A 10,000-nucleotide genomic window follows, 5' to 3' on the forward strand; every position below is an offset into this window, starting at 1 on the left:
CAGCCTTCCGGAGTCGTGGTCTTTCTCTGTTATCCACTGTTTCTTTCCCACTTTCATTTATTCATCTATACACCCTCTCATCCTCTCTGCACTGCTGGATCATCTAAATTTTCTGGCTCAGACGAATAGAATCTCACTTGAAACTTCCTCTGATGTACCACAGTCTCTTCTATTACAACTCTATTGTCATTTGTTGTCTGAAATATTAAGCAGATCTGCGAAAACATTTGATTCAGTGTGAGACACAATAGCAGCATGTGAATCGCCTACTGTGACGTCATCAAGGGTTCCCAAATGTTTTCGGGATTTACATTTAGTACGGATTTCTATCAAAACTATTGTTTGTTTAAATTAATTTTAATGAGAATTATTAGATGATACTCAAAACAGACCTTGGCAAAATAAAAAACGTCGAGGGCATATTATGGTACTGTTTTAGCTATTAAACTAATCCTTACCCAAAATAAATTTATACCACGTATGTACCCTCGGAAGTTACGATTTCCCCAGGTATGCAATAAATCAACAAGGAGATTCACATTTGAGTGACTGACGATTTCAGCGATTGCTAAATTTTCCATATAGTTGGAACAAAATGTGACGTCCTATACGGTCCTCCACTTTCTTTACTCAAAGAAAGTGGAGAATGTATATTAATTGATAAGTTGAACAGATTTTTATAGATTTGGGTGTTACATAAAATAGCTGCATACATTTATGACCAATAATAAGAATAGAGCCGTCAAATATGAAATGCCGATGATAATGCGATCTCATGGTATAAATAATTAAGGCACGTGGCAACTTATTTGAAGTTTGCGTACTTCTGGCAACTATGAAATGTTTAGAGACAGCTTAGATAAATTGTTGGGGTAGAAATAACTGTATTGCAAGATATCTTTATCAAAACACTTGCATTTTTAGCAATATGGGAAGCAATTTAGCATTCAGGGCAGCCAATTCTGACCCTTCTTAAATCATCAGGCTTGCCAACATTGTGCAATGCGAAACACGAAATTTGTGACGCCAGCATTGTTCAAGCATTCCGGAAAGTGATATCCACGTGCGTAGTACGCCGAGAACGTAAATGCGTAAAGGCAAACGTTTGTCTAATCACACGGCTGTAATACATAAACACAGTACAACCCTCCCCTGGAGAACTAGCACCCACACCAAATGGTCCATCGTCATGTCTCTCGAATTGCTCAATTCTCTTTATGCTTCCGCTACATTGCTCTAATCATACCAGCTTTTGTTATTCACTGATGATACCAAAGATACCACGCATATCCGGCCGCTCATGTACGGGAGAATTGGGTAAACACATATGGAGATAAACAGACATGGATTACGTATACAGTTTAGGATTAGTTTGTAGTTATTTTGATCTATTATTATACCTGCGAGATTTGCATTACTTTTGGATTTAAAGCGATACTGGAAACTAAATGCAATATGCAGAATCATCGGTATGAAACACTATGCTCGTTTCACTTTTTTCTACATTAATGAATCTATATAACGTTATTATTTTCAGATCACCAAAAGGATAAATGTTACGTCACCATCAACTGTATAATTGACTTTAATAATTCCCATAAAACTAATACATATCTGCGTTTTTAGGATTACAAGGAAGCTAATCAAATATGCTCCATGTAATCATTCATATTTATGTTTTACCAAATACATCTGTGCAACGTAGTCTCATGGTATGTTTTGATTCACGCTTTCTCCGTAACCTATAATTAAGTCATTTCCATTCCGCTCGTGTAATGTCAAAACACGAATTATCCGCTTTCTATTTTTAGATCGCGTTTGAGAAATAATCGATTTTATTTAAAACGATCAGAAGCCAATAACTGTTTTTTTTCTAGTTGAATGTAAAGTCAAAAAGGTTAATTGAGTGCACGATATTCATATTGGGAGACAGGTGTTTGAAGCTAATTACGATCTTGATATCTTTGACATAACACCATTGGATAACCATGCTCAGTTGCCGCCATGTTCGCCAAGTCTCATAGACACGCCAATAATAGTACGAACAAATAAAAAATAAACAAGGTGAGCCTGTGTTGCGCTGTGCTGAGGAAAACAAGTGTGCTGTAAATTATCTGTAAATGTCAATTGTTGTATGGGTATACACGTCACTAGAGGCCTTTCTTATAACATCCCGAAAACCCTAACACTTTGATGCATTGTTTCAAGTTGTATCACGGTCGCTGCAAAACACGAAATCATTGTACTTGAACATACAAAGTATTGAGAAAAAGTAAAAGTTGTGATTTTTATATTACATAATAAAATAGAAGAAAACCATTAAAGTACTTAATATGCTACTATGGTTTTTAATTACAAGCAAAACATTGTGGAAGTTCCTGACCACACTGTAACTTACATTGTTTATTATACACACCACTCTTCGCTTCGCAAGGCTGTGGAAAATTTAAATGTATTTCTCAGATTCAGCCAAAAAGTTTTCTTGATATCACATACATTGTACTTCATATGAAATGTTACAAAAATGGCCTTAGGTTAGAATAGCACAATTGCTCAGACAAATGCACAATAACAGTAAAAGTGGAATAAAAAGAGAAATAAGCCAGGCAGTAATTTTGTTTGTTTTGTTTTAATGGAAAACAACTGTGCGTTATAAACTGTGTATAAAAGTTGATACTGTTATAGGTAAATAAGTTTGAACAAGCACACCTGCCCACAGACTAGCACACAGTTGTAACAAAAGATGTGTTTGTGTACGTGTGTGTGTTTGCATACGTGTGTGTGTTTGTGTATGTGTGTGCGTTTGTGTATGTGTGTGTGTTTGTTTATGTGTGTGTGCTTGTGTACGTGTGTGTGTTTCTGTACCTATGTGTGTGTTTTGTACGTGTGTATGTGTTTGAGTCTATGAGTACTTGTGTGTGAATATTTGTGGTTGTGTACGAGATGAACAGACATATAGACAGCTAGAGCTAAATGGGCAAAGAACTTCATACCCAATATAGCAAACGCGATTTTGTGATATATTTTCCCTATTTTTTCCCCCTCATCCTGGACAAGGACGCGACAGTTTCCATACCCTGGCCATTTGCACTGAAGGAAAAGGCCTTTGGCTTTCAGCACAGTCGTAATACTGATAATCTTCCTATATTAGTCATTGGAAAAGGGGCACTTTCAGATTCATTTTCCCTGAATGTAATTACGAAGAGACTCGTCTAATGCAATTCTACATTGCTAATACTTTTATAGTTATCGAAATGCAAGAGCTGCCTATTTTCATCTGTGTAATGTTGACTATAAGCAGCGATAAAGTTTGGATGATTAATCAAAATCGTCAACCGCATAGATAGGCTTAAGGAATATGCAAAACACACATGGGTTAAATAAGTTATGCAGAGTGTGGTAGCATATCGTGTTTCTTTCGGAAATGACACCTTTGCAACATTAAAAAATAATTTAAGAGAATAATGTAGAAAGAAGCCTAGATGAATGAAACTGTCGTCGTTGCTTCACATCTCCCATACTGCTTCATTTTATTTTTATCTAATGCTCAATATGACTGAGGACTTATGAACTTACTGTAAAATTGTTATACTATTTTAATAAAAAAAAGCACATTAAACTTTTCTTCTGTTTTTAATAATAAAAAAACAAAATTAAAACTACTCTCTATGCCCCATATTATGGAGTTTGAAGTACTAATCTGTCTAATTATTTTCACTGTATTTTGGCTTCGATTACCACCTCGAAACTTAGATAACTAAACATAGATATAGTCTCTCTCTGGATTTGTCAGCTAAAATTACCCGATGCTAGAGCTTCATATGTGCATGGTCTTTATGTTTGGAGAAAAAAATCGTTACGATTCCACGTTTTCATACAAAATATAAAAACTATTTTCCACTTATTTTTGCTCTGAAGTTTCAGCAATCACTGCATGGTCACCGACACTGTACTCTTAATTTTGTTTCTGTTGCTTGATTCTATCTGTTATCATCCTCGTCATCATTATTGTATTATAGTTGTAATAATTGATGCTATCATTACCATCCTTATAGTCATTTTCGTTACAGTTTCACACAGACTTCGCTTCTATATTTCTGTTTCCTTCGATAACTATAAAATAAACTTAATTTCAGTATGCAAATACCCAACTCATGATCATATGCTAATTGCTTTTAGACTAATCAAACCCAAAAGAAGCATTAAACGAAAATCATCTCATAAACTTGAGGAAATAAAACATTTTCCCCCTCTCCCTCCACGACGCAATTAGTCTTAACTTGCCACTAAGTTTGACCGATTTCGCTCATCATTATTTTCATTACTGCACACACTAAATTCATCAAGATATACGAATACAGTAGGAATCATTGCTGTACCTGACTGTCACCGTTCGCGATCGTACAAAATTACTTACACTGTGGAAGAGGCGAGCGACCGTTCCTCGGAGCGTATCGAACACAAGTGTCTTCGTACCGATAAAGCTTATACTCCTCTCTCGTGCCATTTGTGGAAACTTTGGATACAGGTGTTGGTATATAACAATGAAATACATAGCAGTACTTTTATATAGCACTCATTTTTTTCAGGGAGCGTGGTAAATGAATGTAAAATTATTTTTGCTTCTAAGGAGTTCGTCCCATTACATTTATATATATATATATATATATATATATATATATATATATATATATATATATATATATATATATTGTGTGTGTGTGTGTGTGTGTGTGTGTGTGTGTGTGTGTGTGTGTGTGTGTGTGTGTGTGTGTGTGTGCGTGTGTGTGTGTGTATATATATATGTATATATATATATATATATATATATATATATATATATATATATATATATATATATATATATATATATATTTTTTTTTTTTTTTTTTTTTTTTTATGGTGCCTTGTCAGATTCTGACATTAGCTGTCACACTGCTTTGTATTCTACCAGTTGTGGTTTCTACTTAATTGTACTTTTTTGTTGTGATGATCTTGGAGTGAGTACGTGGTAGGGTCCCCAGTTCCTTTCCACGGATAATGCCTGTTTCACCTTTTAGGTAAACATTCTCTTTATTTACCCGGACTTGGGACCAGCACTGACTTGGGCTGGCTTGCTCACCCAGTGGCTGGGTAAGCAATCGAGGTGAAGTTCCTTACCCTAGGGAACAACGCGACGGTCGGTGACTCGAACCCTCGAACTCAGATTGCAGTCGTGACAGTCTTCAGTTCGATGTTCAAACCACTTGGCTGCCTCTCTCTCTCTCTCTCTCTCTCTCTCTCTCTCTCTCTCTCTCTCTATATATATATATATATATATATATATATATATATATATATATATATATGTATATATATATATAGACAGAGTGTTATCAATGTGGGGAATTTCGTATGGTAATGTAGTGGACTGTATGATTATAATGGAGGTTTTAGATACTTATGGATTTCTCTCTCTCATATAAGCCGAATAACACGAAAAATATCTCTTTAGAACAAACTCTACGGGACCTTTACGCTAGATTTAAGTAGGGACATATCAACTCTCCCGCCCTTAACGCAAACTGGATGGGCGAAGTTGGTTGTACACTGTGACTGTCGTGGAGGCGAAGACATCATCTGTTGTTAGATAAGAGGAGGACGCACTAATATCCTATAGTGAGCGGGGATCTTGGGTTTATATATTTTTTTTATGTTAATCTATGTCTTCGGAACAAAACATTATGGAAGCCTGTCAGAATAATTAATTATGGGAGCACATCTCAGTATAATGTGCCACGTCTGTCACCACGAGGAGCGCCATTGTTAAGGGATGTGGGCTTGAGTAAACAAAACAAAACAAAACTAAACTAAAAAAAAAAGGAACTAATTTAGTTATAGCTAAAATTTTCTTTTAATTAATACTTCACTTTTTTAAAGTTATTATCATCTTTAAGGAGGATCTTCATCTCTTAAGACAAATTTATCTTTCTATTAATATTTTCACACACAACCATTAGGATCTGCCTGGCCAAAAAAACTATAAAACAAAAACCCAGTACGTAAAAATACGCATCTTGCTACCTCTGCTCCTTGGACCACAGGTGTATAATTAGGTGACTCCCACCCGCTCCGGGCAATAGCTGCTGCAGTCTGAGGCAGGAGGCACCCTAGACTAGGCTGTCCTCTATTTTTGTGTGTGTGTTTTCAACGGATTGTACTGGATAGTGATACTGCAGCACACCTTCGAACAGGTATTTTTGGGTTGAGAAATGTTTTATTATGTGGCAAAGCATTCGTCTCGATGGATATGCATTCGAACAAGTGAATGATAGGCTGGTGCTCTACTCTTTTATTTATTTATCATTATTATTATTATTATTATTATTATTATTGTATAGTGGCCTCCATTTCCCCGTGAACCAGCGAAGTCCAATTTTATACATTTTTATTTGTCATGTTCTTTATAGTTTTAAAGGAACTAGTTTTCAGTTCCTTTTTTTAGTATCTCTGTTTTAATGAGATTTGATTCTTGTTTTATGAACTTTTTAAACATTTTGCTTTTTCAATCTATAATAAAAGAATTTAGGTGTTTTGTGTGTTTTTTAAGTAAATGTTAAATAAAATCTTTGCAGATGACCTGCAAGGGGGTAAATCGATGAGCTTTGTTGTGACCTGTAAGGGAGTGAATCATTAAATATTCCGAAATAGCCTTATCTTACCATTCTTTTGTCTCGCTGGTTCATACATTTTACACTACACACACCCCAACATTTGAACATAATCTGTCCCTCATTTCCACAATACTAATTACACATTGACTTCTCCCAAAGTATACCTCGTTCCCGTACGTATTAAACGGGTGGTGGCAGTGAGCGCTACTGTTGTACATTTCATTTCAGTGAGATACGAATAATGCAAGTATAATATGGCTTAAGCATCGGTACACTACAATAACTTTATGAAAATAAAGTTCCCCTCTTTCTTCAAACTCTATTAATACAATTATATATATATATATATATATATATATATATATATATATATATATATATATATATATATATATATATATATATATATATATATATATATATATAATCACAAACTCAGTTTACCTTTAGCGAAAATAAACCCATTTGTAATTCTTTAGCATCGTATTTATGATTCTTTGTCACTTATATCAATATTTCAACTGGGTAAATACAATTATTTTCACTTGATTTGCTGGGTAAACACAAAGTCTTTTCCTGATTATGAAAAAAACACATCTCAGAAACCATTCTACGTAAAAACATGAATGTTGTAACAATGCAGCAACGAATTCATATTTTTATCATGCATATTTTACAAAAGAAGGATAAAATCTCTTATACAGATGGTATGGTAAGTTCAAAGAAGACTGGCAGTGTTGGTGATCTTAAATGCATTAATAAGCCACACCGATATACTGTAGAGACTGTTAATGTTGTTTATATTACTGTTTGAAAGTCTGTTAAAACCTCTCTCAGTAGCTATAAATACTTTAACATCTGGAGGAGCTCGTATGTAATTATATCTGAATCTTCGTGTAATTGTGGCTGCGTTTTATCCTTACTCAAATAATGGTAAATGCAACGCCATTCGTGAGATAAACAGATATCTTAAATGTGTATAAGAAAACCAGTCGTCTTTCTATCTAGGATGGTCTGAGTTATAATTTTCCATAGTCAGGGAAACGTTATGCTTGCCCTGTATAAATATTAGTTTCAACTCGTGAATATCAATGATGAAAAGAAAAAGAAAAAGAAAAAGAAAAAGAAAAGAAAAAGACAAAGAAAAGAAGAAGACAAAGACAAAGAAAAGAAGAAGAAAAAGAAAAAGAAAAAGAAAAAGAAAAAGAAAAATAAAATAAAATAAAATAAAATAAAATAAAATAAAATAAAATAAAATAAAATAAAATAAAATAAAATAAAATAAAATAAAATAAAATAAAATAAAATAAAATAAAATAAAATAAAATTAAATTAAATTAAATTAAATTAAATTAAATTAAATTAAAGAAAATAAAATAAAATAAAAGAAAAGAAAAGAAAAGAAAAGAAAAGAAAAAAATAAATAAAAAAATAAAAAAATAAATAAAAAATAAAATAAAATAAAAATCAATCTAATTACCTCTTATGCGTTCCTCATTAATGAATTCTTTCATTCACATAACCTATTAAACGTATTTTGAAGTTACAAAACCGACTTCATGACCAAGATCCGTCAAATAAACTGTCTACATAAACTGATTAAGCGTTTGTATAATAACCTTACAAAGGAAAGGGAACATCACTGAATCTAAAATGTATAAGCCTACGTACTATACTCTTTGTTCATATGTGTTCAGTACCGATATTATACCTAACTGTTTATTACAGATGAGGGAACTCACATATTCTTATTTTTAAGTGCAAACTATCGGGAATTTCTGAACGCTTTCCTTGTTTAGCCCACACATTCTTAAATTCAGTCCGGTATATATTATAAACTGATTATATTCATATTAAGGCTTTTGTTTTTTTTTCTCAATCGTATGCTGATATTTACAAGTTTCATCTATTCGCATTTGAAAGCCTTGTCATTCAAGAAAAATAGGGATAATGAAACTACATGTGAAAATTATTAGTCATTAGTAAGGATAAGAAAAAACGTATTTTTGGTATAATATCAACCAAATACAGCCATCACATCATGCAATAAGTCCCTGTTACAGTCAGTTATTGTAACGGTTTCCTGTCTGGTTAGCGCCTCCTGCAGGAATATGGTTTGCTAACTGTCTGCCACACTTCAGCCACCTGGTAGAGGAAAATATACCGTCAAGGAATAAAAGGCAATGCGTCCTGGTGTTGTTGTATGCACGGAGGAGTACAGGTGTTCTTTTCTTGTTCGAGTTTTACTCTTGCATACATAATAAAAATACAGGTGTGTTGTCTATCAGGTGTTCTCAGACTAGATTCAGAGCCATTTTTCATTCGTACAAAAACACTAACAATAACTTCTGACTCACCGTTGTCTCCGTCTCCACGACCTGGGCGATGTCATAGTACGTGCTCGTGACTGCCATTGTGGACACGGAAATGGACGACCTCGGTAGTGGTGCTGGTCGTCTAAGAAACTACAGTTGATATCGAAGTCTCGAACTCAGGTCGTGTTGACACCACAGCCACAACCTCCGTCGTTATAGCTACCTGAACCGTAATTAAGAAAAATATAAAATGCAGTATGACAAGGACGTTACGGATTAATTTGAATGTGAAGACAGGCCTCTGTGACAGTTCTCGATGCGGCGACTGCGACAGGCAAAGTTTCTGTTATATGTTTTTCTTTCGCCCATATACTGATGTCTGTGAGTTAGACCGTTGTCATTTCTATCGAAGGAATACCAGTCACGGTTACTTCTGTCAGTTACAAAAGCCAGTCAGGTTAGAGAGGGAAGGCGTGCATCTTATGGCCAATCCTTTGTCGATTTAAACATTTGGAAAAATGAATACCTTGTGTAACTTATTGTCTAGAGATACTGGGTGAGCGATTGCTACACAAACATGTGTGTTGCTTAATATTCCAACTACGTTTGAACAGCTCAGGGGTGTCTGATAACAGACACTGTTTAAAAACAATATAAGTCGTGAGAGAGAGCATAAATAATAATTTCCTGAAAGCCATCAAAAAGTGAATGATGTCTGCGTGTTTCTACAGGGTTTCTTCTTAAATTTTCACGGACCCTTTTTATTTAGACATTTTTTGCATCTTGTCGTGATGGAAAATATTAACATTTCTGTAGGAAGAACTATAAACTATGCATATTTAGAAAATCAAATTTATGAAGGCCCTACCACGCTAACACTTTTTCCGTCAATTTTTGCATTTCCGTATGACCTTTCTGTATGCACATGGACTGACCCAATCACACTACCAAGGGAGCAAACATAATGCCTATGTAAACAAGCATGGCGTCATCCGGGAATCATACGAGCATACTTATACATACCAGCCCTGC

The 10,000-nt window shown here is 34.4% G+C and overlaps 1 protein-coding gene across 2 annotated transcripts in view; it reads right to left on the bottom strand.

Annotated features, from left to right (window-relative positions):
* LOC119595764 overlaps positions 1–4,523 on the bottom strand; it is an 11,229-nt gene extending 6,706 nt beyond the window's left edge. Inside the window, exon 1 of one of the 2 annotated variants that reach the window (XM_037944904.1) lies at positions 4,418–4,523. The gene's annotated coding sequence lies outside the window, so the exon portion shown is untranslated. The other variant, XM_037944905.1, reaches the window with a different exon arrangement.
* Between the last annotated feature and the right edge of the window lie 5,477 nt (positions 4,524–10,000).

This window comes from Penaeus monodon, chromosome 36 (genome assembly GCF_015228065.2).
Source record: "Penaeus monodon isolate SGIC_2016 chromosome 36, NSTDA_Pmon_1, whole genome shotgun sequence".
In the NCBI taxonomy this organism is placed as follows: domain Eukaryota; kingdom Metazoa; phylum Arthropoda; class Malacostraca; order Decapoda; family Penaeidae; genus Penaeus; species Penaeus monodon.